Consider the following 17,759-nt stretch of genomic DNA (forward strand, 5'->3'; position numbering starts at 1 on the left):
TGGCACCCGTCCACTGACTTCACTGGATTGAAGAGATGGCCCTCACAGAACAGGCACCTAGACTTAGGTCTGTACTCACAGTAGCCAGGAACAGATCCTTCTAGGTGTGTCTCCTTCCCAGTCAGCTCTGCAGGACATCTGGGTTGCAGCTTCTGCGACTCTGTCCCTCAGGTTGACCACCTGAGGCTGCATGGCAGCCTGTACAGAGCAGGGGGCAGCAACCCCCCTCCCTCCAGAACCCTGCTCTCCAGCCGAAGACATTGTGCACATGTGCTCTCTTGGTATAAATACAATCACCCAGAATGCCTTGAGGCACCTTCCTCTGCTAATGGCCAAGGCTATATCTGCACCCATGCTCCCATTTGTCAGGTTTCCTTCCACTGTCCAATATGCCCCTTCCTATTGGACCAGCATGAAACAGGCAAACAACATGAGCAGCATCTAATTACACTGAGCAGACCCTATCAGTGGATCACTTCTCGCTGTTAGGCAGAGAGTACTTTGCCTGTCAGTTCCCCTGTTATGCAGAGAAATCCAGAAACGATGCACTCTCTAGCACCCACCTAAGAGGGTGCTACACAGGGTTTCTATTCTAACTCCCTCACCACTCTATGAACCATGAACCACCTCTCTAACAAACCTCACCACTCAAAAAAAAAAGTTTTGGCTTTAGATACACTTTAAAGCTGAACTCCAGGAATTCAGCCATTTTCTAAAATGCACTGGCTTACTAATTATGTCCAATAAGGTGCATGCCACCCAACTGTTTTACTGAGCATCAAGAGTACAGCTATCACCATATCACTACTATGACTGGGGCTCTGACAAAAGAGACACACACAGCAGTAGCTCTAGCTCTGACAACCTCCCCCTCCACTGTCCATGCACAGAAGGCTTTGTATTTCGTGAATGGGTTTACATAATACAAAGTGCTCTGCGATTGGCCAGGAGGAGGGGAGGGGCCAGTAAAGTGGCTGCATGTGACTCTATAGCAGCAGACATTACACAGTTTTAGGCCTGGGATCCCCCCCCCCCCCCGAGCCTGACCACCAACATTCCCCAATGCCAGCCTACCATGTCGTCATCCTTCTCCAGTCCCATGTCCTCCTTCTCCTCCAGTCCCATGTCCTCCTTCATCCCATGTCCTCCTCCTCCTCCAGTCCCATCTCCTCAATCCCAGGAAAATAAAGATGAAGGGTTCTAGTAAATGCTGCCCCTCCGTACCAGGCATAAACAGCTGGAGAACAGGGGATGGCGGGGCCTACAGCTGTCTGTGAGGGCTAGTGAGGGACAGGACCCCCCGCATAGTGCCAGTTTGCAAGGGAGCGGTGGAGCTTACAATTGAATGGTATTGCAAGGACAGATGGCAACCCTACCCTGTTTGGTGCCCCTTCAGGAAGCCCAGGCCCCCTACATGTGTATAGGCTGTACCCCCCTGATGGTGGCCCTGCCTGTAACCCAAAACTATGCATTGGTTCTGGGTTACAAAAAAGTCTCTGAGCCTCTGGGATTGAAACACCCCCACCCTTTCTCCTTCCTTGTAAAGGCCATCATCCCACATCAGCTACAAATGCCTCTGACCCTATGTATATAATTTTGGCTTGCCCTATAGGTCCTACAATACATTTTTTAAACAGGCAAACACACCACAACTTCGGATACCTCTCTGGGATATGTCCCAAATAATGTTAGGATACCAGGCACTTTTGTGTGTTATGTGTAATCTCAAAAGTCGGATACCATAGTTAGTTCATCAACGGAGAGTACTTTTTCTTGTAGTTACACTCTGCCTCTTTTGCGAAATGGGATTAGCTTTGTTTTCGAGATTGTTCTACTACCGATGCAAACTTATACTTCTGTATTTGATGTACAACCTTTCTGATTGTTCTCAATAAAAACGAAGTGAAACAAATGATTGTCTCCTTGTGCTGCTTCTTCCCCTCAGACTCTGGCTGTGCTGTACAGGCGCTGCAAGAGGCTGATACGAGGTCAAATCCAGGTATTTATACTATTTGCACTTTAAAATATATTTAATGCAGTATTAATGATTACAGAGCTGCATTAAGTTGTGTGTTTTATATCTTCACAATCTTAAGAATAAAGTCATTTTTCCCGACATCAGAAATCAGGGGCATCTTGTCTTCTTTGTTTCAGCTAAGGCCTTGATAAAGCTTTACGCATACACAGATTTAGTTCAACCTTCAACAGATGTTTTGTCTAATATCCATTTAATATAGAAGAAGTGGGATCTCTTCCGATGGTTTTTCCTTTAGAAGTCATACGTCAGTTTAATGTTTCACTAAATCAACAATTGTTTTTGCGTTGGAGCCTTACTCCATCAATGGCTGCCTTCACACAGAAGGTCGGATGGCCGCATGCCCTATCTTTGGGCATCTGCAGTGCAAACCCCGATCACACAGCTCAGTATATGGTAACCTAAGAGTATGAAAACATCGTGATAATTTCACCGCAGAGAGTGGAAAGCTTTGCTCGTGCACGCTCTGTTTTCATTCTTATCCATAGAGACCATTAAGTTAATGATAGCCATGGATTCCATAGCCCTTGAGTTTTAGACAGTCATGTCGACCCAGAGTCAAAATACAGACTGTGGTAAGCTTGACAAAGATGTGGGACGGGTCCAGCAATGCCCGCATTATTGAATAATAAGGTGATGATGTGCGCTGGCACACCATGAAATAGAACAGTAGAATCCTAAGAGGGATTCCTGCAATAATCGAGGCTGTTAAGATCTATTGTGGGGTCTTAGGTCATATGGAAATTAGTGATGTTGTGAGCAACCTATACAAGTGAAGAAAGGAAAAAGACCCACAGTGTAACCAGAGACCATTGACTGACAACAAAGACTTGGGACGTGGAACACTAGTCAATACCTTTCTGCTGGACGTGCCCAGGAACATAGAGACTCTATAATAAATTGCAGGCATCTTATGATACCAGTTTTTAGGATTCGGTAGTTTCTGGTGTCTGGTCTTCAACACAGACAACCCCAGCACAAGATTGGTGGGTTAAGTTAAAGTTGAAGCAGGAATGATCTTTATTGCATACTTACATTGGGCCAGCTTGGCAAAATCTAATTATGCATTATCTCCTACCTGGTGGGCCACCGGGGAAGCTAACAATCACTGTGGTAAACAAAGGGATAGAGAAAGGTGGGGCTTTGCGGGCCAGTGGGAGTAGAAGGATCACGCAAAAAACAACTTTTATAAAAAACAAGTTACATTTTAGAAAATTTCAAAGTAAAAAACATGGGCGATCACGCACATGTTCACAAGGACAAAACATATAGACAAAGTTCCTATAAAATCAATTGATAAGAGTCATTAAACATAGAAATACATCCCGTAAGGGAAAAACCAAAAGCCTGTGTAGGATGGAAAATAGGTCTCAGGTGGGATGCGGTCAATGTAGGTCCCCAGCAAGCCGACGCGTTTTCGCTCAAGGCTTCCTCAGGGCCAGAGAGACCATAACAGACCGGTATTTCCTTTTTAGTGACTCAGGAGGTGACAGATTGTAGCGACACATAGAACAGAATAGTTGCTATTCTAGTTGCGAATAGATGTACATTTTGGACGCTATATATAAATATTGAGGGATTGATATCTATTGTTCTATGTGTCGCTACAATCTGTCACCTCCTGAGTCACTAAAAAGGAAATACCTGTAACGCTCCTGCGTTTTTATATGGTGTGGATTTTCAGCTGCAGAAATAGTTCCACGTCAGTAGTCATGTAAGAGATATGCTGAGATACCATTCCCAACCTCAATGACTCATCATGTGTGGAAGGTCTTATTTCAGCCAGTAAATACACACAATTAGCAAGCTGGTTCCTAGAGTGACTTTATATATGTGTTAACACAATGATGAAGGTTGAGGGATAGGTTGAGTGGAGGTGGTAGGTGATAGACACTTGAAGGTGAGACAGTAGCAGATGGATGCAGGAAGGTTTAGCAATGTTGTATGATAGCAGATGATAGAATAGCAGGTGGACATACAAAAGAGATCAACCCAGTGCAGAAAAGTAGCAGTAGTCTCAAGAGCTAGCAATCTAGTTTATGCAGATGTGATAAACAGTCTCTACTATGCAGAGCTAGATAGTGTAAGCTTAGTATAAGTTTATAGAGAATTCCCCTGCGGGGTACTTAGCACTATTAGCGATACAGCCGAAGGGTGGTTCAGGAGAGGCGGATGATCCAGTAGCGGGACACAGGGATCAGCGCAGCGAGGTTCCGTCAGCGAAGTAAGCTTGCAAGCATGGAAGCTTCAAGCAAGGTTAGCATCCAGATAAGGGTGTTTGAACGAACACATGTGAGTGAGAACCGACGCCTTAAATAGCCATCTAGTCCGGCGCTGAGTGATGACAGCTCCAGTCTTAAAGGTGTATGCGCACCTTTCCAAAAGTAAATGGTAGGGCGCATACACTTGTGGAAAGTGTAATTTAGGGTACCAAAGGTACCGGAACATTACAATACCCCCCCCTTAAGGCCTGCTCCTGAAGGCCTCTGGAGCTGGTTTGTCTGGGTATCTCGCATGAAAATTGCGGATTAATCTAGGGGCATGTATGTCAGAGGTGTTTAGCCAGGTGTCGTCTTGGGGCCCATAGTTCTTCCATCTAACCAAGTACTGAAGTCTTCTTCTGTAGATACGAGAATCCAGAATCTCTTTTATCTCGTATTCTTCTCCACCTTCAACTTGTACAGGAGGGGGAGGTGGAATATTAGGCCTTATTCCTTGGTCCGGAACATGGGGTTTTAGTAGCGACACATGGAAAATGGGATGGATTTTTAGGTCCATTGGCAATGTAAGCTGCACTGCAGCTTTTCCAATAAGTTTCTTGATTGGGAAAGGTCCCAAGAACAGAGGTCCAAGCTTTTTGCTAGGGATCTTCAGTCTCAAGTTTTTTGTTGAGAGCCAAACGAGGTCCCCGATAGTATACTGTGGAGAAGGTCTTCTACGAAGATCATAGTACTTCTTTTGTTGACTGTGAGCGTGTGCAATGGTAGTATTTAGTAAACCCAGAGAATCCTTTATTTGGGAAAGATAGTCTGAGGCTACTGGGTTATTTGAAGGAAGGATGCGTGGAGGGAGAATAGAGGGATGGAACCCATAGTTCAAGTAGAACGGACTCTGCTTGGTTGTACTGTGAGTTGCGTTGTTGTAGGCAAATTCTGCCAGAGGGAGAAGATCCAACCAATCATCCTGTTGGTAAGAAGTGTAACAACGTAAATACTGCTCGATGCATTGGTTGACTCTTTCAGTCTGTCCGTTGGTCTGCGGATGGTAAGGAGAAGTGAGCTTCCGCTCAATCCGTAGTATGTGACATAGTTCTTGCCAGAATTTAGAAATAAATTGGGATCCACGGTCAGACAAAAGAGTTTTTGGGATACCATGTAATCTGAAGACATGTTTCATCAGGAGTTCTGCCGTTTGTTTGGACGAAGGTAGTCTGCGAATAGCAATGAAATGTGCCATCTTTGTCAGATGGTCCACTGACACCAAGATGGTATTAAATCCTTTGGAAGGAGGCAATTCTACGATGAAGTCCAATGACAGAACCTCCCATGGAGTTTGGGGTATGGGTAGACTGCATAGTAGACCGGATGGTCTCGTAGTGTCAATTTTGGACCTGGCACAGACATTGCATGAAGAGACGAATTTTTGTATAGATGTTTTCATGTCAGGCCACCAGAATTGCCGAGAAATCAAATTGAAAGTCTTTGTCATACCCATATGTCCTGCCATAGGCACATCATGCGATAATTCCAAGATCTTGGTGCGTAGGGTAGGTGGTATGTAAAGTTTGTCGTTGTAGTAGAGGAAGCCTTCTGCATCGGTATTTAGTTGTGGTGGGGGTGAATCCAACCTTATACCATGCAGAACCTCTTCCTTCAAGGAACGGACAACTCCAATAATGCGTTTGTGAGGTATTATAGGAACGGAAGGAATTTCAAAGTAGTTTTCTTCAGTTAGTCGTGATAGTGCATCCGCCTTTTTGTTCTTATCTGCAGGTGTGTAGGGCACTAGGAAGTTAAACCTTAGAAAGAATAGTGACCATCGTACCTGTCGATGCGAGAGAGTTTTGCTAGTCTGAAGATATTGGAGGTTTTTATGGTCCGTGTATATAATTATTGGTAATTGGGTGCCTTCGAGTAAATGTCGCCAATTCTCCAGAGCCAATTTTATAGCAAGCAGTTCCTTCTCACCCACGGGGTAATTTATCTCGGGACTGCTCAGGGATTTAGAAAAAAAGGCGACTGGATGAAGTGGTGAAGTGTGGGTAGGTCGTTGGCAGAGTATTGCTCCTACTGCCAGGTTTGACGCATCTACCTCCAGAATGTATTGGAGGGATGGGTCTGGATGGCGTAATATGGGAGCGGAAGTAAACCTTGTCTTTAACAAGTGGAAAGCCTTATTTGCTTCTTCTGACCATTTAAATGGTATTTTTATGCTAGTGAGCTGTGTGAGGGGTCTCACAATAGCAGAAAAGTTTTTTATGAACTTCCTGTAGAAATTTGAAAATCCCAGGAATCGCTGTAGCGCCTTGCGTGTAGTTGGTGTAGGCCAATCCTGAATGCAGGATATTTTACTCATGTCCATCTCGATTCCTGTTTTGGATATGATGTAGCCTAGAAAGAGTACCTCATCTTTATGGAACAAGCATTTCTTCAGCTTCACATAAAGATTATGTGCAAGCAATCTCGATAATACAAGTCTTACATGTCTTATGTGTTCAGACAGGGTCCGTGAATATATAAGTATATCGTCCAGATATACCACAACACAGACATCTAGTAAGTCTTTAAAAATATCATTTATAAATCGCTGGAAAACTGCAGGGGCATTGCATAGACCAAATGGCATCACAAGATATTCGAACAATCCGTATCTAGTTCTGAACGCAGTCTTCCACTCGTGTCCATCACGGATTCGAATGAGATTGTATGCTCCTTTCAGGTCTAATTTTGAAAAATAGGTAGCTCCACGCACCTGCTCAATGAGCTCAGGGATAAGCGGTAGAGGATAGCGATCTTTTATTGTGATAGCATTCAATTTCCTGTAGTCGATGATAGGTCTGAGACTTGAATCTCTATTGCGAACAAAAAAGAGTCCTGCTGCTGTGGAAGAAGTGGAAGGTCTAATAAAACCCTTTTCCAAGTTCTCATGCAAATAGGTTTTGAGATGGGCAAGTTCATCCTGTGAAAGAGGATAAACATGACCGAACGGCAATTTGCTATTTGGGAGTAGATCAATGCTACAATCATAGTCTCGATGAGGAGGTAATGCTTGAGCATTTTTCTCAAGAAAAACCTCAGAAAGATCCTGATAACATAGTGGTGCAATCTCATCTGTCACCACAGACAGAATCTTCCCGGAAAACGGGAGGTTACACGTTTCCTCGCAATAACAAGAAGGGAAGGTCAAGGACCGTTTCTTCCAATCTATGGTTGGTTGGTGTGTGTGCAACCAGGGAAGTCCCAACACAATGGGAAAGTGGGGTGATGGTATTAAATCGAAGGTAGAAGTCTCCCTATGAGACTCGTTAATAGTGACTAGAAGTGCTTGTGTCTGATCGGTGATCGGACCAGAGGATAACGGAACACCGGTAATAATACTTACTGAGACAGGTTTGAGTTTAGAAATAATAGGAATTTTATTTAAAGCAGCAAAACATATATCCATATAATTTCCACAAGATCCTGTGTCAATCATGGCCTTAGTAGTAATCCTGTTCTGGTCCCACTGTAATGTCAACAAAACAGAAATGTAGGGGTTAGTGAATGAAGTTGTCAATCCTCCTAGGGAGACATGTGAACACTCACCCTTCTTTTTGTTGACTACACGTTTATCTTGTGATCCGGGGATGCACAGTACAAGCAGAGATTTTCATTTCGTCTTTTGGCTTTTTCCATAGTTGATAGCGGTGGGCGTATGGTTCCTACCTCCATAGGAACGGCCAGACTCCGAGAGGAAACGGATAATGGCATTCCCATCTTTTCAGCCTTTCTTTCTCGTAGTCTTCTATCTATGGTAATACTGAGTTGTATTAATGCATCCAGGGTTTTTGGCAGATCCGCTCGGGCGAGCTCGTCCTTAACGGCTTCTGATAGGCCAAGCCTAAATTGGGTTTTCAGAGATGCATCATTCCATTCGGAATCAAGGGTCCATCTCTTGAACTCTGCGACAAAGTCTTCTACAGGCCTGCTTCCTTGTTTCAAGGATCTTAACTGAAGATCTGCAGTACTCAGTGCCTATTGGGGTCATCATATAGGCTAGTGAGCTCTGCCAGGAACAAGGCATAGGAGTTGAGAAGCTGGTCGTTTTTCTCAAAAAGAGAATCTGCCCAGGCTCAAGGATCGCTTGATAGGTAAGAAATAATAGTACAAACCTTAATGTGATCAGTAAGGTAGGTACGAGGTTTTAGCAAAAAAAGTAACTCACATGCGTTTTTAAATTCGCGAAATTTTTTGCGATCGCCTGTAAATACCAAAGGGGGATTTATCTTGGGTTCAGGGGACTGAGCAGAGGTAAGTTGTGTCAGACTAATTACCTGCTGCGACAGAGCCTGATTGTCTTCTTTTAATTCAGCAAGTGCATGTATTAACGCAGATACTTGCTGTTTTAATTGTGTCACCTGAGTGGTTATTTCTGCTGAATCCATTTTTTAGGTTCGTTCAATCTGTAACGCTCCTGCGTTTTTATATGGTGTGGATTTTCAGCTGCAGAAATAGTTCCACGTCAGTAGTCATTTAAGAGATATGCTGAGATACCATTCCCAACCTCAATGACTCATCATGTGTGGAAGGTCTTATTTCAGCCAGTAAATACACACAATTAGCAAGCTGGTTCCTAGAGTGACTTTATATATGTGGTAACACAATGATGAAGGTGGAGGGATAGATTGAGTGGAGGTGGTAGGTGATAGACACTTGATGGTGAGACAGTAGCAGATGGATGCAGGAAGGTTTAGCAATGTTGTATGATAGCAGATGATAGAATAGCAGGTGGACATACAAAAGAGATCAACCCAGTGCAGAAAAGTAGCAGTAGTCTCAAGAGCTAGCAATCTAGTTTATGCAGATGTGATAAACAGTCTCTACTATGCAGAGCTAGATAGTGTAAGCTTAGTATAAGTTTATAGAGAATTCCCCTGCGGGGTACTTAGCACTATTAGCGATACAGCCGAAGGGTGGTTCAGGAGAGGCGGATGATCCAGTAGCGGGACACAGGGATCAGCGCAGCGAGGTTCCGTCAGCGAAGTAAGCTTGCAAGCATGGAAGCTTCAAGCAAGGTTAGCATCCAGATAAGGGTGTTTGAACGAACACATGTGAGTGAGAACCGACGCCTTAAATAGCCATCTAGTCCGGCGCTGAGTGATGACAGCTCCAGTCTTAAAGGTGTATGCGCACCTTTCCAAAAGTAAATGGTAGGGCGCATACACTTGTGGAAAGTGTAATTTAGGGTACCAAAGGTACCGGAACATTACAATACCGGTCTGTTATGGTCTCTCTGGCCCTGAGGAAGCCTTGAGCGAAACGCGTCGGCGTGCTGGGGACCTACATTGGCCGCATTCCACCTGAGACCTATTTTCCATCCTACACAGGCTTTTGGTTTTTCCCTTACGGGATGTATTTCTATGTTTAATGACTCTTATCAATTGATTTTATAGGAACTTTGTCTATATGTTTTGTCCTTGTGAACATGTGCGTGATCGCCCATGTTTTTTACTTTGAAATTTTCTAAAATGTAACTTGTTTTTTATAAAAGTTGGTTTGTGTGTGATCCTTCTACTCCCACTGACCCGCAAAGCCCCACCTTTCTCTATCCCTTTGTTTGTTATGTATCAGGGGTAAGGGCCTACCTACACGGTACCCTTTTTCTGTGTCAATCACTGTGGTAGTTGTCAATACTATAGTGACAGCCACAGCTATAGCACAGTGAAAGCCACAATTGTTCAGGTCTTGTTGGGGTTCTGTCTGTGAAAGTGGCTCCCCTCTGGATACTGACCACAATGGGTCGCTTGCTTGCTCGGCACTGCCATCATTCCAAGAGCACCTTGTATTTTTCCCAATCAATACAAGGTGTAATCTGATTAGACAAGGTAGAGATCATGACATCCCCGGCCCTCTTCTCATCTCATTCCAATCAGAAAACTTGAATATAAATGGTGAAGGATGTGGGCGCTACTTCTAGTAAGATCTAATCTGTGGAAAATCTGTATGTTTATAGGCACTGTATCTTCTTATAATGGGATGTGTAAATAAATACAAAAATTGCAATTAATCTAGTATAAAGCCTAATGGAGAGTAATCACACTAATGCGTACAATTGGCATACACTTAGCATACAGTTATATCATATAAAGTGCTCTGGTGCTCTGTGCCACATAGGTTACAACAAATAAATAAACAAATATCAAAACCAGTAGTGATAGGGAATGATGCCTTGAGATAATATAATAAATAAATAAAGTGCTACAGTGCTATATAAATCACAAAAGTGAATGAACAATGGTGATATATGATATTGATTAAATAAATAAATAATTAAATAAATAAGTCCTTCAGTCCAAAATGCAATCAAAGTGCTAATGCTGTGTGCTGAGATGTGCAATCAACCATATTAAAAGGTGCAAAACAGTTCAAAGGAAATAGGTGCTATTATCTCGTGATCCTTATAGTGCTAGTGGTGTTTCCCGGATATTATGGGAAGCCTAGAGGAGGGTGTGTGAGACGGTGATGCTGTGCTGTAATCTTACTTGGCTGTGCTCAGTGCGGTGATGCCGTGCCCCTAATGGAATTGCACTCCCCGCAAAGCTATCCCCTGTGATGGGGTAGCAAACTTTGTACAGCAGTATGGGTGATCCAGGTGATCCTGCGTCTATCCTCCAGGAAACTCCAAACGATCTGTGTGTCCTGGTATTGGTCCTAGTATGAATGGATGCTTCCACGCTACACTCGAACCGGTGTTTCTGGGGTGCCTCAAATGGTGCCCCACATGTAGAAAGATAGACCGACCATAGTGTAGTAATTTTGATATATATTAATTAATAAAATTAAATATCCACTCACAGTTGTAGTTTAAATGTTCAAGCCGCTGATTTGGCGTGATTTCCGGATGTCCGGGTTATGTGCGTTCCAAGGTGACGACTCTAGCGGAAGTGACGGAATGGCGTACAGTCCAGCTCGACAGGTTTCGTCAGCATTGACGTCATCAGGAGCTAAGTCACTCCGTCTACACTCCCGCTATTTATACTATGTGTAACTAGGCAACCCCGTTGATCCACTACGTCGCGGCCATATTGTTTGTATGGTTGCCATCGCGACCTTCGTATTTTCCTCATACACAGCCGTAATAGATATGTAATTGAATGATTGGTATATATGGCCAGATTAGAATGTAAATATGCCAATTGCTCAGTATAAATGGTTGATATGGAAAATACGTTTGGCCAAGTAAAATTATAAATGGATTATAGTTATTGATCGTGGGTTTGCTGGATACATACCCGGGTACTCAATCAGAAAACTTGTTGTATTAATTAAAAAAATATAATGGTATTATATATGGCATGGTATAAATGGCAGCAGTGCCAACTGAGTGACCTTCTGTGGTCAGTAGGCAGACGGCAAGCCGCTAGGCACTAGACCCAGAAGGTTGCAGCTATCACTGTAGTAAAGCTGACTCCTACAGTGATTCCCAGCTGCCCCAGAAGCCCCTCAGTTATGAGATATGCATATTATATTGTACCAAGCTGGACTAATATAAGTATGTAATAAGATCATTCCTGGAGTTCAGCTTTAACATAAGGTAATTAGGGGTCAAGGGAAGGCTAGTGTTACAGAAATTGTATTTAGGGCAGTTTACATAGTTTATTTAATTTATTGGGTTTTTTTTTCCTGTTTTTTTTTTAATTGAACATTATTTGTGTTTTGTCACTTAATTTTTTTAACTTACTTTTCTCACAATCTGTTTTTTCTCTTTTGGTGAAAAAATGTAAAGCTGTTGTAGCACCCTCCTAGAAAGGTGCTAGGCAGGTAAAGTATAGTTTGCTCTGTCTGCTAATCAGGGGGGCCTGATCATTAGTTATGCCTTTTGCATGTGTCCATTTGTGATTCATCTGGTCTGAGGGAGTATCCCCACTGTATCCAAAGGGAAGGCATGTTGGACAGTGGAGGAAACCCAGCCAGTGATACACAGTTCTCAAAAAAACCCCACAAAAAACCAACATCCCCTGGATTGATTATTGACTGAGCCAAGAACTTTAAGGCCCCTTTCACACAGGCAGACCGTTCAGATCCGTCTGTTCGTTTTTTTGGCGGATCTGAACAGTCCCCCCATGCATTCCTATGGGCATCAGATGTCAGCGGAGACATGTCCGCTGAAATCCGACCCGATCCGATCCGTCAAATCTAGACGGATGGAAACCCTATTTTCCATCCGTCCAGCAGATGGAATCGGATGGGATCGGATGAGAAAGGACCGACGGTCCGTTCCCATCCGATTTCCCCCATAGAGATGCATGGGGAACTGACAGCTGTATCTCCGCACACAGTGCGGAGACACAGAGCTGTCATCCTCCTGCTCAGCGGGGGATCGGCGGATCGATCGAAAAGAGGAGTCCGTTTGATGGACTACAAGTGTGAAAGAGCCCTTAATGCTGTTATCTGCTGTCCGTTGCTAAGGGTAACCCAGGGGAATCCAGAAGGTGTAATTCTCAGCAGTCCTCTAGGGGGCAGTGCTACACTAATGAGTGGCATTTTGTTGACACAAGAAGAGGTCCAGAATAGCAGGATAGTTTAAAGAAGCTTACGTAAGTCCCAGGAGCCATCCAAAGCCTTTAAGGGCTCATGCACACAGGTGTATATGATGTATGCCCCTGGAAGCAGATAGTCTGTGTCCAGGGGAGTACATCTGCACGCTTACTCATGTTTCTGCTGGGACCAGCGTATAACTGCCTACAGTCATGAACAGCCATATACTGTAATTCATTTGTACAGGTGGATATATGCAACACCTGTGGTTCCTAGGAAAATAAATACACTATATTGTCAAAAGTATTGGGACGCCTGCCTTTACACACACATAGACTTTAATGGCATCCCAGTCTTAGTCCGTAGGGTTCAATATTGAGTTGGCCCACCCTTTACATCTATAACAGCTTCAACTCTTCTGGGAAGGCTGTCCACAAGGTTTAGGAGTGCGTCTATGGGAATGTTTGACCATTCTTCTAGAAGCGCATTTGTGAGGTCAGGCACTGATGTTGGAGAGAAGGTCTGGCTCACAGTCTCCACTCTACTTCAACCCAAAGGTGTTCTATCAGGTTGAGGCCAGTCAAGTTCCTCCACCCCAATGTCGCTCCTCCATGTCTTTATGGACCTTGCTTTGTGCACTGGTCCAAATCATTTGGTGGAGGGGGGATTATGGTGTGGGATTGTTTTTCTGGGGTTGGGCTTGGCACCTTACTTCCAGTGAAGGGAACTCTTAAGATGTCAGCATACCAAGACATTTTGGACAATTTCATGCTCCAAACTTTGTGGGAACAGTTTGGGGATGGCTCCTTCCTGTTCCAACATGACTGCACACCAGTGCACAAAGCAAGCTCCATAAAGACATGGATGAGCGAGTTTGGGGTGGAAGAACTTGCCTGACCTGCACAGAGTCCTGACCTCAACCCGATAGATTATCTTTGGGATGAATTAGAGCAGGGACTGCGAGCCAGACCTTCTCGCCCAGCATCAGTGCCTGACCTTACAAATGTGCTTCTGGAAGAATGGTCAAACATTCCCATAGACACTCTCCTAAACCTTGTGGACAGCCTTCCCAGAAGAGTTGAAGCGGTTATAGCTGCAAAAGGTGGGCCAACTCAATATTGAACCCTACGGACTAAGACTAGGATGCCATTAAAGTTCATGTGCGTGTAAAGGCAGGGGTCCCAATACTTTTGACAATATAGTGCATGAATATGCCCATGTGCATGGGACCTAAAAACCACCTTCAAGCGATATTAAATCCAAAACCAATCAGCGGGGAGTGAAGTGTCAGATGTACTAGCAGATTTAATTACACTAATAAATTGAAGCCAAACTCCAGCTCACAGTTTATAAGCAGTTACAACAAACTGTTTTCCTTTTGGGATAAAGATTTTACAGGAATAAATAAAAGCTGATCATTGTAAGCACCCCTGTCAGTGGTAAATGATTTGTCTCATCTCTGTAACTGATACAACTGAAAGAGAGCTTGTTTTGTTGAAAAACAACAGACTTGCCGGCCAGATCACCCAGTGAAAATAGAAGTAGGAAAACCTAAAAAAAGAAAACTAGTACAGCCATCACATCTAAAAATTAGTAAGCTGCAATGTAATAAATGTTTACTTTTAGGTTTAACCACTTGCCGGCGGAAGGTCGACAGGTTCCCGCGAATTGCTGTACCTGTACGGCGGTTCGCAGAAGACATCCTGGAGGCGCACGTGTGCCGCCAGAGGCACCCATTTGCCACAGGGAAAACTGATGCACGGGGCCAGCGGTTGCGATTGGTGCCTGGGGACCCGCGATCGCTTCCTGTGGAGAGAGAACGGCGGTCTGCTGATGTAAACACAGCAGACTGTTGTTCTCTCAGGAATCATCACAGGGCTCCTGTGTTTCTCCTATTTAGGTACAAAGGTCTCTGTGTTGATTCCACAAGCCCATCCTGCACTCAGTAAGAAAGCACCCCCTAGGCTCACATATAACCCTTTGATTGCTCCTGGTGTTAACCCCTTCCCTGCCAGTGTCATTATTACAATAAGGGCTCTTTCACATGGGCGGTCCGATCAGATCCGCCTGTCAGTTTTTTAGGCGGATCTGATCGGATCCTCCATGCAGCTCTATGGGGCAGCGGGTGTCAGCGGAGGTCACCTCCGCTGACACCCGCTGCCATCCGCATCCAATCCTGTGCTGAAATCTGGACGGATGGAAACCCTATTTTTCCATCCGTTCAGTAATCGGAGCAGAGCGGATCTGAGGAGAGCGGACAAGCGGTCCGCTCTCCTCCGATCCCCCATAGAGAGCAGCGGGGGCTGTGACACCTCCCTCTCCGCACTGCAAGCGGAGACGGAGCTGTCATCCGCCCGGCTCAGCGGGGATCGCGGATCGATCCCTGCTGAGCAACACGGATCCGCCTGCGGAGGCGGACCGTGTGAAAGAAGCCTAACAGTGCATATTTATAGCACTGATTACTGTAGTAATGTCACTGGTCTCCCCAAAAGTGTCAAAAATGTCAGTTAGGGGTCCGATCTGTCTGCCGCAATGTCGCAGCCCCGCTAAAAATCGCTGATTGCTGCCATTACTAGTAAAAATATAACAATAAATAAAAATGACATAAATCTTTCCCCTAGTTTGTAGACACGATAACTTAAAATTTTTAAATAAATACGCTTATTGAGATTTTTTTTACCAAAAATATGTAGCAGAATACAAAATGAAAACTGAAATAATGAAAAAATTTAATTTTTAATATTTTTTTTATTTTTTATTTTTTATTGGGAATGTTATATAGTAGAAATATTGTTTTATTTCTTTTTTTTTTCAATATTGTCGCTCTTTTTTTTGTTTATAGCACAAAAAATAAAAATCACATAGGTGATGAAATACCACCAAAAGAAAGCTATATTTGTGAGAAAAAAAGGACATCATATTTATTTGGGTACAGTGTTGCACGACCGGGCAATTGTCAGTTAAAGAAACGCAGTGCCGAATCGATAATAAAAAAGGCCTGGTCATTAAGGCTCCTTTCACACGGCCGCTCCGCTGCTTTCCGTGTGTCCGCAAATCATCCTATTTTTTTGCGGATGATTTGCGGACATCAATGTAAGTGAATGGCACTGCGGATGTCAGCGGAATACCATCCGCTAACATCCGATTTTCCTCCTTTCAGTTCTGTTCCGTTTTTTGGAATGGAACAGAACCCCATTTTTCCATCCGTGTAAAAAACGGAAAGGAAGGAAAATCGGATGTCAGCGGTGTCATCCGCTGACATCCGCAATGCCATAGACTTACATTATGTCCGCAAATCATCCGCAAACGGATGGGATGATATGCGGGCACACGGAGCGGATGACACAAATGTCATCCGCTCCGTGGAAAAAAAAAAAAAAAAGTCCCGCAGCGGACTACAGCAGCGGAGCGGCCGTCTGAAAGGAGCCTAAGGGGGAAAACCTCTTGGTCCATAAGCGGTTAATACTGCGCTGATTTTATCCTCCAGGTACAGAGCTTTGTAGCTCATGGCTCTTTCTACTCAAAAGTTCCTGGAAAAAAACAAGAAGCAGACACAGGTAAGTGTCTATTCAGGTTGCACATTGATGAGTGAACTCAGTGTTTTGTCTGGAGGTCCCCTTTAGCAATGTTACCCAGAATCTGACCCGACACGTCGGACTAATTAAAGAAGGAGCAGCCTATGAAAAGTAGTGGGGGGCCGGTGTTTCCATAGGCTTGTATTGTACCTCATAAAGCGCCCACAAACACATGAACGGCCCCCCTGAGACTTACAAGCATGCCGATTCTTGAGGTATAGACATTTCCTCACCTCATAAACTTTATTGTTGTGTCGCTGTTTGATTTTCTATTGGTGGCTGTGAGGAAGGAGACGCACTGACATCTCCCTGTCACTGCTGGAACCCCTACGGTACAGTGTATGGGAATGTGCACTGACATCAACCCATCTGTGCCACATACACACAGGACGGGTTTGCTTTGTGGCAACAAATGCTTTATTATGTATTTAGGGTTTGTATTTTTTTTTTTTTTGGGGGGGGGGGGGGGGGCGGGGGATATTTAGAATAGTTTGGTTCATTTCATTTCATGTCATTCTGATTTCTTGTGTTTATTTGATCATCATGTGTGTACTGCTACTTTAACCACTTCTGGACCGGAAGGTTTTACCCCCTTAATGAGCAGGCCATTTTTTTGCGATTCGGCACTGCGTTAATTTAACTGACAATTGCGCAGTCGTGCGACGCTGTACCTTAATAAAATTGACGTCCTTTTTTTCCCTCAAATAGAGATTTCTTTTGGTGGTATTTGATCACCTGTGCGATTTTTATTTTTTGCACTATAAACAAAAAAGCGACAATTCTGGAAAAAAAAAAAACAATATTTTTCGCTTCCTGCTGTATAACATTCCCAATAAAAAAAAAGTATAAAATCAAATTTTTTCATCATTTTAGGCCAATTTGTATTCTGCTGCATATTTTTGGTAAAAAAAAATCCCAATAAGCGTATTTTGATTGGTTTGCGCATAAGTTATCGCGTCTACAAACTAGGGGAAAGATTTATGTAATTTTTATTTATTTATTTATTTTTTTTACTAGTAATGGTGGTGATCAGCAATTTTTAGCGGGACTGCGACATTGCGGCGGACAGATCGGACCCATAACTGACATTTTTGACACTTTAGGGGGGACCAGTGACATTACTACAGTAATCAGTGCTAACAAATTTGCACTGTTACTGTCTTAATAACACTGGCAGGGAAGGGGTTAACCCATGGGGCGATCAAAGGGTCAAATGTGAGCCTAGGGAGTGCCTTCTAACTGTGAGGGGGGTGGACTTATGGAATCAACACTGAGACCTGTGTTCCTAAATAGGAGGAACACAGGAACTCTGTATTGATTCCTGAGAGAACAACGGTCTGTTGTGTTTACAACAGCTGACCGCCATTCTCTTTTCAGGGGGGATCGATCACGGTGTCTGGCTGAAATCGCGAC

The sequence above is a fragment of the Pelophylax lessonae genome (genome assembly GCF_965119305.1).
Source record: "Pelophylax lessonae genome assembly, chromosome: 3".
In the NCBI taxonomy this organism is placed as follows: Eukaryota; Metazoa; Chordata; class Amphibia; order Anura; family Ranidae; genus Pelophylax; species Pelophylax lessonae.